This window comes from Homalodisca vitripennis, unplaced genomic scaffold (genome assembly GCF_021130785.1).
Source record: "Homalodisca vitripennis isolate AUS2020 unplaced genomic scaffold, UT_GWSS_2.1 ScUCBcl_8654;HRSCAF=16849, whole genome shotgun sequence".
NCBI classification, from domain to species: Eukaryota; Metazoa; Arthropoda; class Insecta; order Hemiptera; family Cicadellidae; genus Homalodisca; species Homalodisca vitripennis.
In genome coordinates, this window is record NW_025784763.1 from 2,280 (window position 1) to 22,861 (window position 20,582).

The 20,582-nt window shown below is 31.9% G+C and overlaps 1 non-coding gene and 1 pseudogene across 1 annotated transcript; one reads left to right on the top strand and one right to left on the bottom strand.

Moving 5' to 3' along the window:
* Positions 1-763: 763 nt before the first annotated feature.
* Positions 764-834, bottom strand: Trnat-ggu. Its single transcript has one exon. It is a non-coding gene; the product is annotated as a tRNA-Thr (tRNA).
* Positions 835-9,786: 8,952 nt separating this feature from the next.
* On the top strand, positions 9,787-11,088 carry LOC124374472 (annotated as a pseudogene).
* The last annotated feature ends 9,494 nt before the right edge of the window (positions 11,089-20,582 follow it).

A 20,582-nucleotide genomic window follows, 5' to 3' on the forward strand; every position in this document is an offset into this window, starting at 1 on the left:
GTGTACTTTACAATCTTCCAACTCGGCAATTATTGTCATACCAAATTTATGTTTAATGTTTAATTTTTCTCCAAATTCAAAATTTTTTATTTCTTATTTTCTTCTAAATCAAATTAATTTCTTATATTCTTTAAATATTAGTTTCACCAACTTCATTTAATTCCTTTAGTAGCTCCATTTACATGGAAAACAAATATCTTATTTTATTTCAATTAATTTTTCGAAGCAAAATCACGAAGCTAGACCACGAAACCAGCTCACGAAGCTAGACCACGAAGGAAGACCACGAAGCCAGCTCAGGAAGCTACACCACGAAGGAAGACCTCGAAGCCAGCTCACGAAGCTACACCACGAAGGAAGACCACGAAGCAGCTATAAAAATTTCTGATATAGTCAAAAAGATTATCAATAGCACAATTGATGTGGATGAGTTACAAAATATTTCTGGAGGCCGACTGTATAAATATAGATTTAGACAAAAACAACGGTTGAGGAATAAGAGAAACTCTTAAATTCTAAACAAACAACAAACTTTTTGATGGATACAATTTTATACAAATATATAATATATATATATATATATATATATATATATATATATATATATATATATATCTGTATAAAATTGTATCCATCAAAAAGTTTGTTGCTTGTTTAGAATTTAAGAGTTTCTCTTATATCTATAATATATATCTATATTATATTTGTATAAGTGGCAATAGCCTAATTTAATTTCAATAAATATTGAATCGCAAAAAAGTACTTGCTCCGCCGGGACTCGAACCCGGATCTCTCACTTACCGGGTGAATGTGCTACCATTACACCACAGAGCCCTCACTTTTTACGATTCAATTATTTTGTATTTGGCCGTTTCTTTCACATATGTGTTTCAATAACCAAGTTAACATATGATCGGAAGACCAAATACCTGTCAAATGACTTCTGTTTACATTCATTAAATTTGTATAAGTGGCAATAGCCTAATTTAATTTCAATAAATATTGAATCTCAAAAAGTACTTGCTCCGCCGGGACTCGAACCCGGATCTCTCACTTGCCGGGTGAATGTGCTACCATTACACCAGAGAGCCCTAACTTTTTTCGATTCAATTATTTAGTATTTGGCCGTTTCTTTCACATATGTGTTTCAATAACCAAACTAACATAATAATAAAAAAACAAAATATTATTGAAATTTAATACAATATATATATATATATATATATATATACACACACAAGAAACAGGTTTATTCTCTTCTAAGAAATAAACCACGTTATATTGGTTCGAAAAATTTATAAATTTTCGTGTATCTAGGTACACTTCTTCAGATAAACATAACTTGTATATATATTTACACAAATTGTAACAAAAAATAGGTAAAAACTCAAACAAGAAAAACAAACATTATAAATAAATACGGTAGATCAGCAGTTGATGGTCCACGACATAACATGTGTGAATGAGTAGACGAAAAATAAATTTATCTTAAACTAAGACCCCTTGGATGTCTTCTCTGAAGTACCAATTGGTGTACAGTTTCACTTTTCAATTGCTAAAATTAAATTAAAATTCCTAAATTCACAGGACCATTTTCCTTTAGTTTGGTTTCGTTTTATTGATGTTGTATTTTTTCAGTGGGATCATAGTGAAGTACTCCTTCAAGAATTTCTACATGCAATTGAACACGTTTTTTAAACCCTCAAATTTACTTAGAAATGTTCTTATGAAATTCGTACTTTTCTTGGACGTAGATGTTTTTATAGAGTCTGGTTTATTAAAAACTAAAATACATGTAAAAGACACCAATACTATGCAGTATTTGAATTACAATAGTTGTCACCCCACTTTATGTGAAAAAAGTATTCCGAAGATTCTTTCAATTCGTGCGAAAAATCTTTGCAATAATAAGGACGATTTTATTTAATTATATCAATAAGTTAATTTTGTGGTGTTAGAAAAAAATGGATATCCCTATAAAGTTATCAAGTACAATTTGAATCAACCATCAAACAAAAAATAATTATCCTTTTCCCAAAACGATCCGAAATTTATAACACAATTTTATACTAGCCTTCAGAAAATCAACTCAACCATGAGGACAGCCTTTAAGCTACTTCAAAGTTCTCAAGAAACTAAGATTTATTTTAAAAATCTCAAAGAATTGTATTCAAAAGCCCACCTACATTAAACAGATGTTGGGTCTGTACTGATCCTCTAAAAGAGATATATAAGGAATCACAGTCTTTTGGTTGTAAACCTTGCCCAAAAACCTCGTTGTGGAACCTGTAAGATCATGTCTACAAGTTAAAAATTTCAAAAGTTATGTAATGAATCATGTATATTCTATCAAAGGAACTATCAACTGTGACACTAAAAACCTTAATTACCAGTATGACTGTAAATTTTTGTGAAAAAACAGTATGTCGGCCAAACATCGAATCCTTTAACCCATACGAGTAACTGGCCATCGATTTGCATTGTCCATAGCGATATAGAAAACCCTTTAGCCAGTCACGCTATCAATGTCCAATAAGGTTCCTTAGTAGATTTAAATTGAAATATATATATATATATATATATATATATATATGTGTAAATGTGTGTGTGTGTGTGTGTGTGTGTGTGTGTGTGTGTGTGTGTGTGTGTGTGTGTGTGTGACACGTCCGGCCAAATAAAAGATATTTCAATCGTAAAAAGTGAGGGTTCTGTGGTGTAATGGTAGCAACATTCACCCGGCAAGTGAGAGATCCGGGTTCCAGTCCCGGCGGAGCAAGTATTTTTTTGTTATTCAATGTTTATTGAGATTAAATTCGGCTATTGCCATTTATACTTATTGTAATATATATATATATATTATTATATATATAAATATATATATATATATAAATGTGAGTTTAAAAGTATATTTTTACTGAAATTTACAATTTTCTTATCTAGAGAAAACGTTTAATTAAATAGTAAGAGTTACTTTTAAGTTTACTCTATGCTTTGACGACTAGAAATTGACACACGTTTACAATTGGAAATATATAAATTAAACGTATAATAGTCTGTTCATGGTAACAGTGTTTACAATAAAATAGAGAAGTCAATTACAATAAACAGGCTCTTTGAGATGAATATGTATTTACTTTAGAGACCAAGATTAAATTTTCCGATAGAGCAATATTCTTAGAAGGAATCCTAAGAATGATAATGTAAAATTGAACAGATTGGCTGGATTTTTTATGCGTGAAAGCAAAACAAAAAGTCACTTTCCAAATTTATAATATTATTAGAATGTATTTATATTGTAGAGTATATATTATATATTTATTTCCAATGAATATTGAATTGGGAACATATATGTTTTAATCATACAAAAAGAAAAAATACATACGAATTAAAAAGTACAGTGTTATATTCTCTTAACTGGTCGTATAGAGGTAGTAAAGCACATAAAACCATTTGTACGTTTATATTTCAGAAGTACTATATTTATAGTTTTCATGAAAAAACAACTACAAAACAACAAATCTTGTAATAATTGTGAATTTTTATTAAAAAAAAGTTAAATATAAGGTTTTAAATGTGCTAATACAGTATATAGTTACATACAAAACCTAAAATACATATTTTCATATAATCAGAACTTTTGAAGTTTACACATTACCAACGTAATTAGTATTGCCTTTGATAAATTGTAAGTAATATTTTGTGTAAAAGATATTGGAACTAATTAGGAATACAAAACAATCCTTGTTTCCAAATAGCACAAGTATATAATATGTTTCAGTTACATACACTGCATGGTTTTAAAGTAAAGTTGGGTATTGTTTTAGAATGAAGGACTAAATTTTCTACAAAAATAACATCTGAGTAATGGTTTTTTTGTCAGGTGATATTATAAGAGTGTTCTGTTGGCTATAATGGTAAAAACCATGAGGAAATATAGGTCTCCAGACAATAAAGAAAATCTTACATCATGTGTATTTCAAGAACAACGTTTGAGGCATACCTTAGCGAATTTTTAGCGTATTCTCCCAGAGAATCTTGTCTTCGTAAGATTCAGGGTATAGATAAAGAGTAGATTTTTGAAGTGCTCTTGACTGATGTATTTTTAACGAATAACTGGGAATGTCCATCGCACTCAAGATAATGCTTGGAGGCCGTCTGACCCAAACCTTTATATAAAACGGAGGCTCGAAAGAATCCTTACTACACATCGTTTTCACAGTCTGGAGGTCGAGACAGTTAACGGTAAGTGTTGTACTGTAGTTTTCTTCATTGCGATATTTATACTGTTACTTTTTTCTGGCATTGTAAATGTTTCATGAAATATTCGAAATCAAATCTGTATTACCTACTATCTGAGATGGATACATATAATTGTACATTTGTACATTTTGTATTCAGTATATTATTAAATTGCATGGCGTCTTAAGCACAAACCTAAAGAGAATTCGCTAATATAAAATCATATTATTACCTTTTATTGTACGAGATATTATTATTTAATTTAAGTTCTTCATTTATTTCACAAAAGCAAACAATTTTTAGTGACATCGATTTCTAAGTTTTATAATAAATATAAAACTACTTAAAAAAGATTTGGACACAATTTCAATGTTATATATTTGCAATATTAGTTTTCAGAACGATTACTGAATGTTTTAAAATTTAATGAATATAAAAATATTGATTAATAACAAAGGTTTTCATCACGATAACAATCGTGTATTAGTTAATATCAATGCAATACGATAATGTAGTGGCTGTTATATGATAACAAGTTGAGGACTAAACTATTTTTCCAGGTAACCATGAAAATCTTACTTCTCTCTGCCCTGGTGGCCGTCGCCCTCTCCCATCCTCTGGAAGTGTCCGAGGAAGATCATGCCCAATGGGAACTGTTCAAGGTAATACAGAATACATTTAGACCACGAATGTAATGTAGAATTGTATAGAACGTAGTGAACTCTTCCCGACAAATCATGTTTAAGATCTTGTGTTTTTTAATCAGATTGAACTATATCCGTCGTTGACGAGAGTTGGATAATATACACTGAGGGCAATTTAAATTGTTTTAATTGTGTAATATTTTATTTCAAATGAGATTATTTCTACATTTCTCTTATCTGTAGCTGATTCCTCACATGATTGCTTCAAATCTATCCTGAAACATCCTCTTTATTAATATTGCTAATCTTATCATGAGTCTAAAATAATGTCTTCCTTATCAGCTCAGAAGTGAACTTTCAACCCATTTGTGATCATTGACTGCCTCAGTCTGATGTGTCTATCCATTACTGCAGGTCATTCCCAGCTTAGACAACAACATCACCAACAGATTGTGCCAGAGCCGTTGCTCTAGTTGATAGTGGGTTAACAACGGCGAGAAGTAGAAAACATCACAGGGTTCCCTAGATCCAGCATAAGCGGAGTTGTGATTTCGCTTTAGATTAACAGGAAGTTATGAAAGTAGGCAGGGATTCAGGCCGTAACAACATGTGCCAGAGATGATCGTTTTGTTGTGTCAGTAAGTTTGAAAAATCGGTTCAGAACTTCTGTTGAGGGCATATGAGAGCCCGTGGAGTGAATGTTTCCACACAGACAATTAGAATAAGGTTACAGTAATGGGACTTGAAACTTATCGCCCAGATATAGGTCCTAGGCTGCACCCGCACCACCGAAGAGCTCGGTTAGAGTTTGCTCGAACTCACGTAAATTGGACTGCAGAGCAGTGGAGCCCAGTGCTGTGGACCGATGAGTCTCAGTTCTCTCTGAGATCACCAGACGTCGTGAAAGAGTGTGGAGAAGGGCTGGAGAGAGGTTTGCTCAATGTGCAATATCGCCAAGAGACAGTTTTGATAGTGGGTCCATAATGGTTTGGGGAGGAATTTCAAGAGAGGCTCACACTGAGCTTGTAATTGTTAATAGAGGAACATTAAATGCTGAAAGGTATGTGGAAGAGGTTTTGTCAGAACATTTAGTGGTTTCTGCGGGATTTGTGGGTCCTAGATTCATGCTGATGCAAGATAATGCTCGTCCACACACCGCAAGGGTGGTGCAAAATATAATTATAAAATATATAAATATAAATATAAAATCCTCAGAATAATTTTAAGTAAAACGAATAATTTAAACAGAGACAGTTCATTTCCACTTTACGTTTGTTAAAAATATTACCAATTCAACATCTGTTTGTATACAAGGTGTTAAGAAACCTTATTTATTAGAAGCGGAAATAATGGGAACCAAAATTTATTTTACTCTACCCGTAATGTAACAACATAGTACAATAAGAATTCCTAAAGTGAACAAAGAAATTTTTATGGCATTCCTTCCAATACCTTGCTCCTAAATATTTTAATCAAATACCAATTTCTTGTAGGACTTGTAATTCATTTAAAAAACAAATTGTGCTAAATTGTTCAATTGGCTTTTATTGCAGGAATATGTTTGTTTTTAAATTATGTCCTCAGATAAAAAATATGTAGTTCAGTTAGTTTAACATGAAATTGAATTTGTATATTTACATATTATTATATTTATATATTTGTTATTTAATTATTTATTTGTTACATTTGTTAAATGATATATTGTTGATTTGGTACGGTTATTGTTTAAATGTTATTGTTATCGTTAAGATTTTATTATATTGTTGTTGGTGTGTTAACTATTAGTTTAATTTGTTGTTATTTTGTGTTGAGTTATTAATATAATGAATACCGACATGTATATGTATATATTATATATATATATATATATATATATATATATATATATATATATATTATATATATATATGATCTACAGTTAAATGAGTTAGTGCACTCAGTAACAAGAAGGAAGGAAAAGTTATATATTTGTTATTTTCATTATTTATTTGTTACATGTTTTGAGTGATATATTGTTGATTTGGCCTACGTTTATTGTTAAAATGTTATTGTTATTGCTAAAATATTATTGTTATTGTTAAGATTGTATTATTATTATTGATATGTTACTTATAGTTTAATTGCCGTTGTTCAGTGTTGAGTTATTAATATCATGAATACCGTCATACCTATAAATTGTATATGTTGTTCAGTAAAATAAGTTAGTGCACTCAGTAACAAGAAGGAAGGAAAAGTTAGAATTGGATTAGCTTACCCAGATGGAGGTTAGTTACACACAACACAATACTTGTTATCACTTGTATTAATTACCACACAATTATAATTATTAATTTTCACAACACCAGCCACTTGTGACATTTTCAAAAAAATATAGGAAAACACAATGTGGATAGGATAGTAAATTGTAAATGGATAGTTTAGTATTTATTTCTGATGAATTATGTCACTGAGTATCCAGAATAATGCCGGCTAATGCATGACTGAGTCAGGGAAATTTGGACAAACCTCTGTCGGAGAGCAAAACTGAACTTTGCTCTCTGAACTGGTTGGACAACCAATGAAAATTAAAATCACTGTTGGCTGGCGTTATTCAACAATATTTGGATATTCATAGAAAACCTATCAGCCCTGGTTCACGTCCAGTAGTATTAAAACAATATATTAATTAAAAAGAAAACACTACAATTGGAGGCTCATTTTTAAATGACTACTTAAGTTGCTGGACTCTAGATTAAGCGTATTAATATTATTATCAAATTATATCACTGGCCACACTACTGGTAATAGAGGCCAGTAAATCTCCGAAAAAAGTTATTGTGAATTATACTTTATAAATTATTATTATTATTATTGTATTAAAATTACTAATGTGAAGTTGAAATCGAAGTAATGGAATGGCCCGCACACAGCCCGGATCTTAATCCATTAGAAAACATCTGGGATGTCATGGGAAGAGCAATTAGAAATTCGTCGAGGTGAGTAACCTCTTTGCAACAGCTTGGCCAGGCCCTGCAGGAGGACTGGAATAACTTGGACCAGAAGGAGATACGGGGTTTGATTGACAGCATCGGTCGCAGACTACAAGCAGTCATCAGAGGCCGAGGTGGGAATACAAGATACTAAAACGCCTTTTGGACTACTCCAAGTTGAAGTAAAAATCATTATAACCATTTAATTTCTTTCTCCTTTTTTTGAATTTTCAGTTTTTTTAGGAATTAACTTGTAATTACGAATAAATATTTGTACATTGTTCTTCTTTTTGTTGCAGAAATGTGTAAAGACACTTTTCAATTTGGTTTTTGGTTTTACATCAATTATAACATTTAAAGATTGAAAAATATTAAGTGTCCCACTTTTTTTGTCCCTCAGTATACATCTGTATAAAAACTGTAGTTAGTTTATATTATGCAAATCACTAACGTTCTTATTAATATTACTGTATCAAAACTATATTCATGGAGTCTTGACATAGATGACAGACTGATAATCAACTAGGTCAATATTAAACGTTTATGTCTACTAAGAATAATGAAAAAAACTACTAAACCTAATAATAGTATAGTAAGTAGTACGTAATAATAATAAAAATACGTAGTAAAACAGTATTTGTATTTCGAATAAATTGATTATTTTAAGTTATGTACATATATTACACAAAATAATTCCCTATTATGTACGTGAAATTAAATTAATTAATGATATTTGCTTATATTACTGGTATTGTAAAAAATCTAGTTTACTTATACAGTTTCATTAATCGGAATATTGTATTAAACAAATATCTTTCTAATTGTTTACATGTTTATTTTAGTTTATAAATGTACGTTCCAATAAAGCACAAACATTTTTAAAATTTTCAAAACCAAAGATATTAATTTACTGCTAAAGACATTAAAAATGGTATATGTATAGGTTATATTACATTGTGACGTTAATACTTCAAATCTAATAGAAACCTGTAATTTAGGTGGCCCACGAAAGAGAATACGATACACCAGAAGAAGAAGAAAACAGAAAGAATATTTTCCTGGAAAAACCTACAGTTTGTACGAGAGCACAATGAAAAGTTTGAAAATGGCGAAGTTACTTTTGATGTTGAAATAAATAAATTTTCCGATTTGGTAAGTTCATAAACACTCATAGGTATATTACAACAAATACTGTAATGATAGGATGCAGTATGATATGATGATATCTAGTCCTATTGTGAGACACTAAATGTTCAATAAATTTATCGCACAAATGCTTTTCATAATTTTTCAATATATTGACCTATATTTAAAAAGTATATTACTGAATATAATTTTTAATACTTTACCCACAAAAAATAATATTTTTCTAAATACTGTGCAACTGAGTTTAAATATTTTTATTGAAATTTTAAAGTTCCTACGCAAATAAAATATTATAAACATGGATAGGAATAGAAAGTTTACGTTTATTAAATTTATATGAAAAATGCTTTCATGAAAGAGGCGGAGATATAGTTATTAAGTCCTCTACCACTCAAACTCACACACCTTTAACAGTAAACTTACATTAGTATGATAAATTTGCGGTAAAATTTAACTTATACTTTATATAGAAAATTACAATTAACGTGTATTAAATTAATTAAATTAAAAGTGAAAGTCTACATATAAAATGAATGAAAAAAATAATATACAGGAGAAAATTATGTAAGTATTTTAATAAACACAATACAATTCAATATGACGAACACGAATGAAAGACACATTGAATCAGTTCAGAAAGAGTTTGAGGTCTACAAACGTTTTCTTTAATGAGAGAACCAGTGCTTGGTTCCAAAAATCGAGTAATACAGCTAGTATTAATATATCTGTTATTTATGCATAATAAACATACATTAATACTTTCAAACCCCCACACAGACCACCGAGGAGTTCGTGACCATGATGAATGGCTACAAAGCGCCCAGAGGGATACGAGAGTACTGGAGATAAATTCGACGACTCAGAGAACGTCAAGCTCCCTAAGCACTTGGACTGGAGGAAGAAAGGAGCTGTCACTGAAGTCAAGGACCAAGGACTTTGTGGAGCTGGCTGGGCTTTTAGTGCTGTAAAGTCTTTGAGTGGTCATAAAATTTGTACTCTAAATTATTAATGGTTTATTGAAATCTCAGCTATAATGCAAGTAAGCAAATAGATCTAATTATTAATTTAAAACTGTTTTGAAATGACGTTGTGTTAAACAGACTGGAAGTCTCGAGGGTCAACAATACCTGAAGTCTAAGAAGCTGGTGTCACTCAGTGAACAGAATCTTTTGGACTGCTCAACTGTTTGAAGGAAACTTTGGATGTCTTGGTGGTCAAATGGACTTTGCCTTTTATTACGTGCAAAACAACAAGGGGCATTGACACAGAGGCATCTTACCCCTACGAGGGTGGCGTACGTTAATAATACTCCTTGCTTCTTTCTATAACTTATATTTTTGTCCTGTTAAAAAAGCACGCTAATTTTGTGCATCTATCCTTAACACAAAACTTGTTGATATGACTCTTAGTTAAAAAAATATCATATTTGCGCTGATATTTATACGTACTACTTAATTATAACAGTGCTAGGTAATATTCTAGACATTTTTTGCTGTAAATGTATGGTACAATATTAGGTCAATGAAACATTTTCCCATCCTCATTTCCTTCATGTTTTAATACTTGAATTTTCAGATACGTCCAGTTACACAGGAAACATACATGTTTTAATTTACAGAGTGGCAATTGCCGCTACAACCCCAAGAACAAGGGAGCCAACCGACAATGGATATGTCGACATCACTTCAGGCAGCGAGAATGCTCTGCAGAAGGCTGTGGCCACGATTGGGCCGATATCATTCGCCATTGACAGCTCAGCAAACGTCCTTTAAACACTACAAGAGTGGTAAGTTTATTCTCCAGTAAGTAACTCCACCTGTGACAATTTGAATAACCTTGCATTTGTCCCTCATTAAGTAATGTGTTCTCATTGATTTCCAGGAGTGTACAAGAGTCCTGACTGCTCTTCAATTGACGTGAACCACGGTGTTCTGGCTGTTGGCTATGGCTCTGCCAAGAAGGGTGGTGCCTACTGGCTGGTGAAGAACTCCTTGGAAGTGACTGGGGCATGAACGGCTACGTCATGATGGCTAGAAACCACAATAACATGTGTGGCATTGCCCACTCTCGCTAGCTATCCCAAGGTTTAATAACTTTTTATTATTACATATGGACGAGTTATTAAACTTCCCTGAGTATTGAGATCTTAGTTATTTTTTACCTTATATACTTATTAGTACACGTTTATTGTACTAACTAAACTCTTCATAGACATTCACATTAGTATTGCTCTGTTCCTTTTTAGTCAAGGGGTAAACATATTACGATGTTTTTTTTTTTTAATTAAGTTTATAAAAAATAATGATATAAATTAACAATAACAATAATGAATAGTTCTAGTAAATATTTTGCATTATTTATATTTTGAATTGGTAAGCCTTAAATTTTTGCATAATTTATATAACATGCACAAAGTTTTATATTGATGATTTGTTTTAGTTAAAAATACCACAGTGAGTGTTTATCTTTAAGAAATATGTCATTTCCATAAATATTTGTGTACATGAAATTAAACAGTAATATGTAATCACGAGACATATGTGACATAACATTTTGTCTCAGAAATTGAAACATCCCTAAAAAAATCTACTTTCGACTATTACGAATGAAATAAATTATTACATTTAACTAAATTTACAAAACCCCAGCAGGTTAACATGATACTGAAAGAGATAAGATGTATTTTTGGCTGCATATCTTTAAACAATATCAGTTCTGTTCATAGTTTTTAAATGTTTTAAATTTAAAAAAGGGCTTTATTAATCCACGTTACATTACATACTTTGTTTATTTTATTTATTACAGTGTAAGACAGTTTTACAAGCAAATTCTAGATTAAATATATGTCCTTTTTATCTTTTGTAAGTAACTAAAATACAAATAATTTAATCTTTCAATGGAAAGTTTAATTTTTTCTTTTTTGGTTAGTATTCAAAATTTAAATACGGCTATGAACATCGACTCTAAAAAGATATAATGTATTAAAAACTATATTACACATAAATATTGTGTGTCTGCTATTTTAGTACGTAACAATAAAAAAAAAACTGTAAATCTTTGAAAACCTCAAATAATTAAGTAATGAAATCCAAATAATCTTCAAGAAGGTTGTTATTTCTGTGGAAAAATAAAAAAATATTCAACAATTAATAAAAATTATTAAGTGGTAAATATTTGTGTAAGTATGAACTTTATGTTGGTTGTGTAACTATGAACGTAATTTAAGCGTCATCGATGTATGATACGCAGATACATATCATGAAGAAAATGAATATGTCTGCCGGAAGGAAGAAAAAACCATTGTTTATTGTACTATTTCATATAACTGTCTCTCTGAAGGACATGTAAGAAGAAAGGAAAATTAATCAAATACGGATTTGAAATGTTTTGCATTTCAAAAGAGTTATTGGAGCCTGTTTACGATCAAACGAACTATACTACTGTGAAAAAACCGGGGCGCGCTGGGCTACAGAACCGGGCCGAAATCCGGGGTTATGCGTCTGAACGTTTGCAGGCGCTCGGAGTGGGCAAGAACGACCGCTCCGTGCGGTAACAAGCAGGCTATGCAGTTTTTGTCTTTCCCGTCGGGCATTTTAAATCGCCCCTGTAGCCTCTAATATGATTAAAATTTATAAACAACATAAATTTCTAACATCCTGTTGTTACACACAGGTCCGTATTTTTTTTTCTTAAGCATTTGAGGTGTATGATTAAATTAACCTATAAACAATAACCCTTGTAATCGTTGATCGAAATTTACCGTAGGCTAAACGACAGTAACCTAACACACCGTGACCAGGAACCAGATATAGTCCTAGGTAAAAATAGTAGGCTACATGTATTTCTATATTACCTTTGTGGTATATATTCAATTTCAATGTCCACAAACAAATTCACCAAACATGATAAACTTAGAGTCTAATGTGTTGGAAAACAAAAAAAATTCATTTTTATTAAGTTTTTTGTCTTATGCCCAAGTTAGATTTCTTTCTTCGTCACATGCAACAGGTTTTTTTGTTTTGGCAATGCTGAATGAGATATTATTTTTCAAAAAACAATTGAGTTACAGATTTTATTAACAAAATTAATTTCAATGGTCTATCCTAGTAAATTTCATTCCATCGTTTACTTAAGATGTCCTTTTGAATACACGTACCTGTTAAATGGTTACAAACTCTCATTGGTTTAAATTTACAAGTAGTCAAATTAGTCACTGCTAGAATAGCGTGGCCTTGAAGCAAATAGGCATATTTAACGAACCATTTAATACATCCTCACTTTGATCTGATTAATTTGCCTTTTTCTTTTTTATGCCCTTAGATAATTAAAATCAGTAAGGCGATGTAAATATGTTTCTACAAGATCAGAATCATTAGCATGGAGTACATAACAACCAATCCATTTACATTTTGATGATTTGTTCTTCCTTCCATTCGTCTAACAATGACTCTCACAGATATAATAACAATAGATTTTCATGCCTTAAAACTAGAGTCATTCATAGATTTTTCACATTACACATTAAAATTTGGGCGCTCATCAAAATTTTCACCGTCTCGTCATCTATGTCATCTACAACACATTAAACCATGGCCTAACTCCCAAGGAAAGGCCTAAGTGATGAGTTTGGGGTCTAAACTCAATGACAGTTGTGGAATTTTCAGATGCCCTGACACTGTTTCCTAAACATTAGTTGCCTTATACTATGCCCCTTAAGTAAACTGTTTTTTGTTAATTAGGATTTGTCCATTAATATCCCACCCCTACTCCCCCCACCCCCCCCAGCCCACCCGACCCCCCCTACCCACACCCCACACGATTCCCACCTCACCCCCCCCTCCTCACCAGCCCAACCCGCCCTCACCCCCAACCCCCCCCCTACTATTATATCCGACTTCTAATACAGGAGAAAAATAATTCCAGGTGTGATCCCTTGACTAAATTTTGTATGACAACAAGTATTTTAAAATCCTCGTAAAACTAACAATCTGATCTCTTAAAATACAAAAACTGTCTTAATATTACTTTAGAAAAACCTAAAGCGAACGTCCTTCCCTTGCATGATTTAGAAATTGATTGTCCTCCAATTTTAAGTTTTTGACAAATAGTTTGATCCTGCTTTTTTAAGCCATTAAAAATACATCATTTGCTTTGTTTTTTTCTTCCTAGTTTCCATCCGGGCCCTTGTAGCCTCTTCCAAATGGATCCCTAACCTGTTCAATAAAAATCGAAAAGATTGTCAACTATTCGTTAAAAAAAACGATTCTAGCAGTTTGCTAGACCAAACTGAAATCATGAGAAACTGTGGTGAATGTTCTTTAATGTTCAAATATTTGTAAAGAAGCGTCTGCTAACGTCTGGAACTAATAGTCTGTGCAGCCTACCTTTACATTCATTTTTTCTAATTGTTTGTAGAAAACATGTTTTGTCTGATACATTTGTTAACACATTTTCAGACCTAGCTTGGTTCTGTAAAATTATTAAGATTCCCTCTATATACTAAAAAACAAAATTCTCCCTGACAATCGGAGTCTATAACCTTTATGTCCGCTAGTGCATTTCATAGCTAGTTTTAACATGTGTGGAGGATCCAAAATGGCACAAATTATCGTAATTCATGAGTATCGAGTTGAAAATGGCGCTTCAGGGAACTTAAAAACAACCTAAATGTTATCAAATGCGCTACAGATTCGTGCATAGGTTCCGTCAAAGGTTCCACGCTCTGTACATTTAACGCCCACTTCACTTAGTTTTAACTATAGCCACTTTAATTAGCTTGCGAACAGAAAAACTGATGAAGTTTTATTTTTACATAAAAATACCCTAACGAATACATTTAAAGTGGCCTCGTCAAAGAAACAATTTGAAATACTAAAGCTTCTGTAGCAATCTACCTCGTTGTTGTTGACTATGTTTGAATCCTCCAACATCTACATATCCTACATTTTTTTTCCCCTAGTTTGCTCGTCATAAACTATCTGCTTTCTAAATGCTACATGGAATCGAATACCAAACTTACATTTCTTATAGGTGCTCCCATGTTCCTTAACATTATGTTCTATAAATACATGAATACCTCCTCCAAAAACCCTGGACAACAATTAAAATTTTGTAAATTCCCATTTTCTAAATGTGGCAGGAATGTTGGGTAAAATTATAAAATTCTGGAAAGCCCGCAAGTATCTATAAAGCTTTTGGTGAAATAAAAATATAGTGTTAAGGGCCAAACTCCTTAACATCTTTCTGTGAAAGTATGTTTGTTTTTACTCTTTTCCCTTTGTTTTTCACTTCACAGGCTTGACCTCAACAATCTAACATCGTAAAGGCAAAGCCCCTGTAAAGTTGTTTTTCTACAATTTTCGATTAACGAATCTTGGTGCTTTAAATTTGTTTTTCAAATGTTGAAAATCAATTACTTTCATTGATCCTTAATTTACAGTCCCTTTCTTTTTAATTTTTGCTTTAGAGCTTTAAAACCTCTCCGGCGCAATAGCAACTTTTCTGGGAGATAGAGATGTGGATGGTGAATGCAGTTTTTTCCGCTTATCCCTAGAATCAATAGCATTAGAATTTAATTTACAACAAATTAAAAATTATTGTAATTATCATTCGTGAATTATATTAAAATTATTAACCCAAACTTATTAAAAAAAAACATTTGTAATAAGAACCAACCACTCCAATTCATGAGACAAATTTTTATCTAGCCGCAATCATCCTCTAAAAAAAAAAAAAAAACCTTTTACGTGATGTCCGTGTCTAATGTCTACCAACGAACTATACCTATCAGCTTGTACCGGTGTTTGATGGTAGGCCAACTGTTATGATTTTTTGCTCGTTTGGTGTGGAAACTGACTGGTCGTGTTCCAAACGGCAGGCAGCAGAACCTCAAAAAATACAAACAAAAATGCTGTTGAGATTAACCCTGCGTTGAATATAGCCCTATCGCAGCAAAATTTGCAGACCCAATAAAAAACAATAGAACATTATAACTGAGGTTTGCGGGCAACAAGGCTGGGCTTAAAATTTGTTTATAGTAATTATATCAAATAAAAAATAATCTTACAATAGTATTAATAGAATAATAACAATTATAAGTATAATGATTTTCATGTTTTTTAATACACTGTGCAGGGGAGCAAAGTAGTTTTATACGTTCTTATTAAAAATTATGTTTATCATATTACAACATTTGCTTTTTGGTATTCTGACAACACAAATTAATTATGTTTAAACTATAACCGTATGACATAGACGTGTTTGGCTTCAAAATCGGAAGATCTGCACTAGGTGGGCTGAATAGGTACGGGTAACTTCTTTTTGATGACAACCCTTCCTCTGTTTTTTTGTGAAGGTGGTTGGATATTTGATGGAAAGTCAAACAATGTCGAGAATTTGCTTTCATTTTTATTAGTCTTTTTCTTAGTCTGTGTTTGGTGAAAACTAAATGAAAATCGTCTTCTTTGAAATGTTTACCACACCACCAGAACAGTATGTTTTTTGTTGGTTTGAATTTCTTTTCTTTTCAACTGCAATAATCCATTTATTTTTAAAAGTTTGTCATCATCCAACGGAAAGCTAAAACATAAAAAGTCTGTATAATTATACTGAAAAAATCAAAACATTAACATATAATTCTGAAGATACATAAAACAAAATGTTTTAGTTTTCGTACTGGATTGGAAATTTGGTGGCATAGTGTAAAAACAAGGCTAAAATCTAACTTTAAGAATAGATAAGGCTAAACTGTAGGAACAACTCTGCTTGAGTAATTTGGATTTTTAAATTGTTTACAGAAAATATCAAATTATAGTTTATAAAAATATAAAAATATCTTTTTTGACTAGCGGAATAATTCCAGTCTTACACATAATTAATTTATTTATATACCATCAACAGTACGGTACTTACTGAACTTATTTTTTCTGTTAGGTCCTAATAAATGCTTTGCAAGTTTATGAAACCAAGTATAAAATACAACATATCAATGTTAACAATTTATATATTGCTAAACTGTAATACTATTGGTTAAAAATGTTAAAGTCCTTTACTTGTGAAAAGAAGTGTTGCAGCGCTGTTACTTACCTTCCATCTCGGAAGTACAGTTGTAACGCAGGCCACAACTCTTTAACCATTGTTAAAAAGCATCTCAGAATATAAAACCAAATTTTGTAACTCTTAAACACTCTATTAAAACGATTAAAAATAATAATTGACTTTTAAAAAACCGATTAAAAATAACAATTGGACCTTCTCGTAGCAGACGTTTGAGGACAGAACTGAAGTAAAAGAATGTCCAATTTATATTTTCAATGAATTGAGTTCGTGTTTGTGACATGAAAAGTATCATGTTGTGACATGTAAAAGCGGGTACCTGTGTAGACGATCTAGTGCGGTATGAGTTCTTGCCCACTCCGAAGCGCCTGCAAGTCTATGGATACTCCCGCAGCACACGGCTGTGATGTGCCCAGGAAAACATAGTACAGGTGCTATATGGACAGGCGCGCGTTCCAGTAGTAAAAAAAAAAAAAAAAAAATAGTTCCGTAGGTGGTTACAGATACGTATTTTGTGGGCGTAATCATACGTTTACTCCTATTAGGAACAAATAAAAATAAGATTGGTAAACTTGTGTTGTGTTTAAAAACTGAATGAGTATGTATGTATGAATCATCAAACAGTGGATGTGAGCAAAAGCCAGAATGTTTCTGAACAGGGTCGATCGTGATCACATTGAAAACAGTAATCACACGATGATTGTATGACTATACCAGGGATGTTATCAGATCATAAGTCCCCCAGTCAAACTCAATGAGAATAATAGATGACATTGTATTGCAACTGTCTGGCATATCATATCAGGATAGGTTGGATTTACAGATTAGAAATCTGAAATAAAAATTGCCTTAGTGTACATGGATTCATCAATACACTTAACTGCAAAAAACTGTTGATAAGAAACTTTTTATTAGGAGTTTAACATGTGTTTACTGCATTTAGTAAACTTTATTTACCATAAGAAGCAGGAATGTGCAAATATAACGTGGGCTGGGTTGCCAATTTTGTACGTTTGTCAGAAGGTTCATCATAACCTGGCTACTTAAGGCTAACATTTAATGTTCCGAATGCAAACATAATGTGAATAGCAGTAATTTAACAGTCTATTCAGGAGGCAAGAAAGAACTATTTAGTATTTCCAATTCATACTTCTCAGTAAGTATCCAAGATAAGGCGACAGATAAATTTATAAAAGGCCATATATAAAGTTTCCCAAAGCAATATGAACAGATACACTTTAGTTCAAAGTCTGAGAAAAATTGAGGTTCAAGAAATATTATAAGAAATGCTCACCCTGCAGCTTCGAACAAATCAGTAAAACATACCGTATCACATATTCAATTACCCACTTTATATTTCTACAATTCAATATCATCTCGTAATTTGTTAGATGTTGTTTTTATTTTAAATCATCACAGTACGGTCCCTCAAACCAATTGTTTGAGCTGACGGCTTCCCTTTGAGCTGATCTTATGGTTCGCTTTCTCTGTTCATATTTACTAATCGTAACGTTATTCAACGGTACACTCGTGCAGGTTTAAGGTCCAAACATGTAGGAATAATTAGTTTTCATTTAGTATGTTACTGGATATTACATTAACACCAAAATCTTTAAAAACATTTTAATTTCCTAGGCTTGAAGAATGGTAAAAGTTTTCACCAAAAATGGAGCAATCAGAACCTTGAATCGTAGTGATCCGCTATCTCCATATTAATAAAAATAAATACACCATGATCAATCATAAATAAAAAATCACCTTAAAATATACTATACCTAGTGGCACGCTTCTTCTTTCCGTTAGAAGCTTCTCAGATTAAGTTATATCGCAACTAGATGTTGATTCAAATTTTTGTGTGAGAATAAGCAATACTAGTTTAAAGTAAATGTTCAAAGATACTTTAGTACAAAAATATCTTGTTGGTACACTATTATAGGTCTGGGAAACCCTATTTTGGTCAACAACCTTGTACCTAATGGAAGATTCATGGTTGGATACCTCTGAGGTCACAGTAATGAATACTCAGTATGAAAAGTTTATTTACAAGTTTAATATGGAATAGAAAACCTATTTAAATTAAAAATCGTTACTTCCGGATTTTTTAAATCTGCTTTCAGTACATGGAGAGCTATTTACACTTCTGGACATGGCTCCCTAGTCTGCAGTATAACATTGGTTTTAACCCGCCCGCGCCGTTGGTCGCGTCATTAAAAGTTACGTAAACGGTTCGCGCGTTTTGATGGTATCTAACATTTGATTTTCGATAATATTATTTGTTTTTAAGGTTAATATTCTGTTCAGGCAATCATGCAACTAATTTATAAGCTAATATACTTATAAAATTATGTTTTTTTTATATAAATTAAAAAACACATTTTTATAAAGCTTTTTTATTACAAACATAATTTATGTTACATATTAGTTCTTTATCACAATTTGATTCAATTGCTGTCTTACTTATTGTTTTATTTGCCCAAACATTCATTACACAAATATTTAGTTGAGCCGTTACTTTTTGCATATTGCTTTACTGCAGCCTCCACTTGATAGGGAGTAAACGGTTCTTTCTTGGTGGGGCAATAGGCACACCTTGGTTTTTTTCTATTGGTACTGAGAAACCTATACGTATTATACTTATGAGTATTTTTGGTTTCTATAATGCCTTATTTATTCATATAATGTACATATTAAAAAAAAAACATTAAACTAACCTTCCTTTTTACATACCAATAACGTTATGAAAAATAGTCTTACCTGTTGTGTGACTTGTCGATGGAAGAGTCTAGCCCATAAGGAGTATTAATGCTAGATTTAAAATTTAAAGGAAGTACTTCAATTGTAGCTCGCTTCAATAATAGCGAGCTAATAATAGTCTTTGTCAATTCGGGAATAAACACCCTTCTAGCTATAATAGTGTTAGTATTGGCCTTGGGATTATCTGTACATTGATAGTGGTAACATTCAATAAACCATTGAACACTTTCAACGGCCATCTGTTACTCACTCCTCCGACCTTATATTATTATTTCATTCTGTCGACAACGTCGACTCCTCCCTCAGTCATGTTGTAAAAAGTGATGCCTTCAGGTTTATTTATGTCATTTTTGGGTCAGTAGTGTCATCACTGTGTAAGGTAGACAGCATAAGTAATTTTTATGCCTTTTGGGCAAATGAGAAACTACAGACTGTATTTGATGAGCATGGAATGCCAAACATACTGCTTCAACTTATTGGAGTGTTTTTTAATGGTACCAAAAATTGTTATTTAATTAAAAAAAGTCATTGGCAAGTGGTATAAAACTTATCCATTCTGACATTTCTTTACTGTGCCATCTATTGGTTTGATAAGTCTTTTCACAACGCTGTTTACACTGTTGTAAAAAACAAATGGATCCTCGGGCTGCTTTCGTGGATATATTTCCAGTTGAGAGTGTAAAAGATGTAGCATCCACTAGAGCATATATATTGACGCCATACTCATCAGACTTATTGCTAATGTACTGTCTGAAACTTATATTTTCCTCGGAAA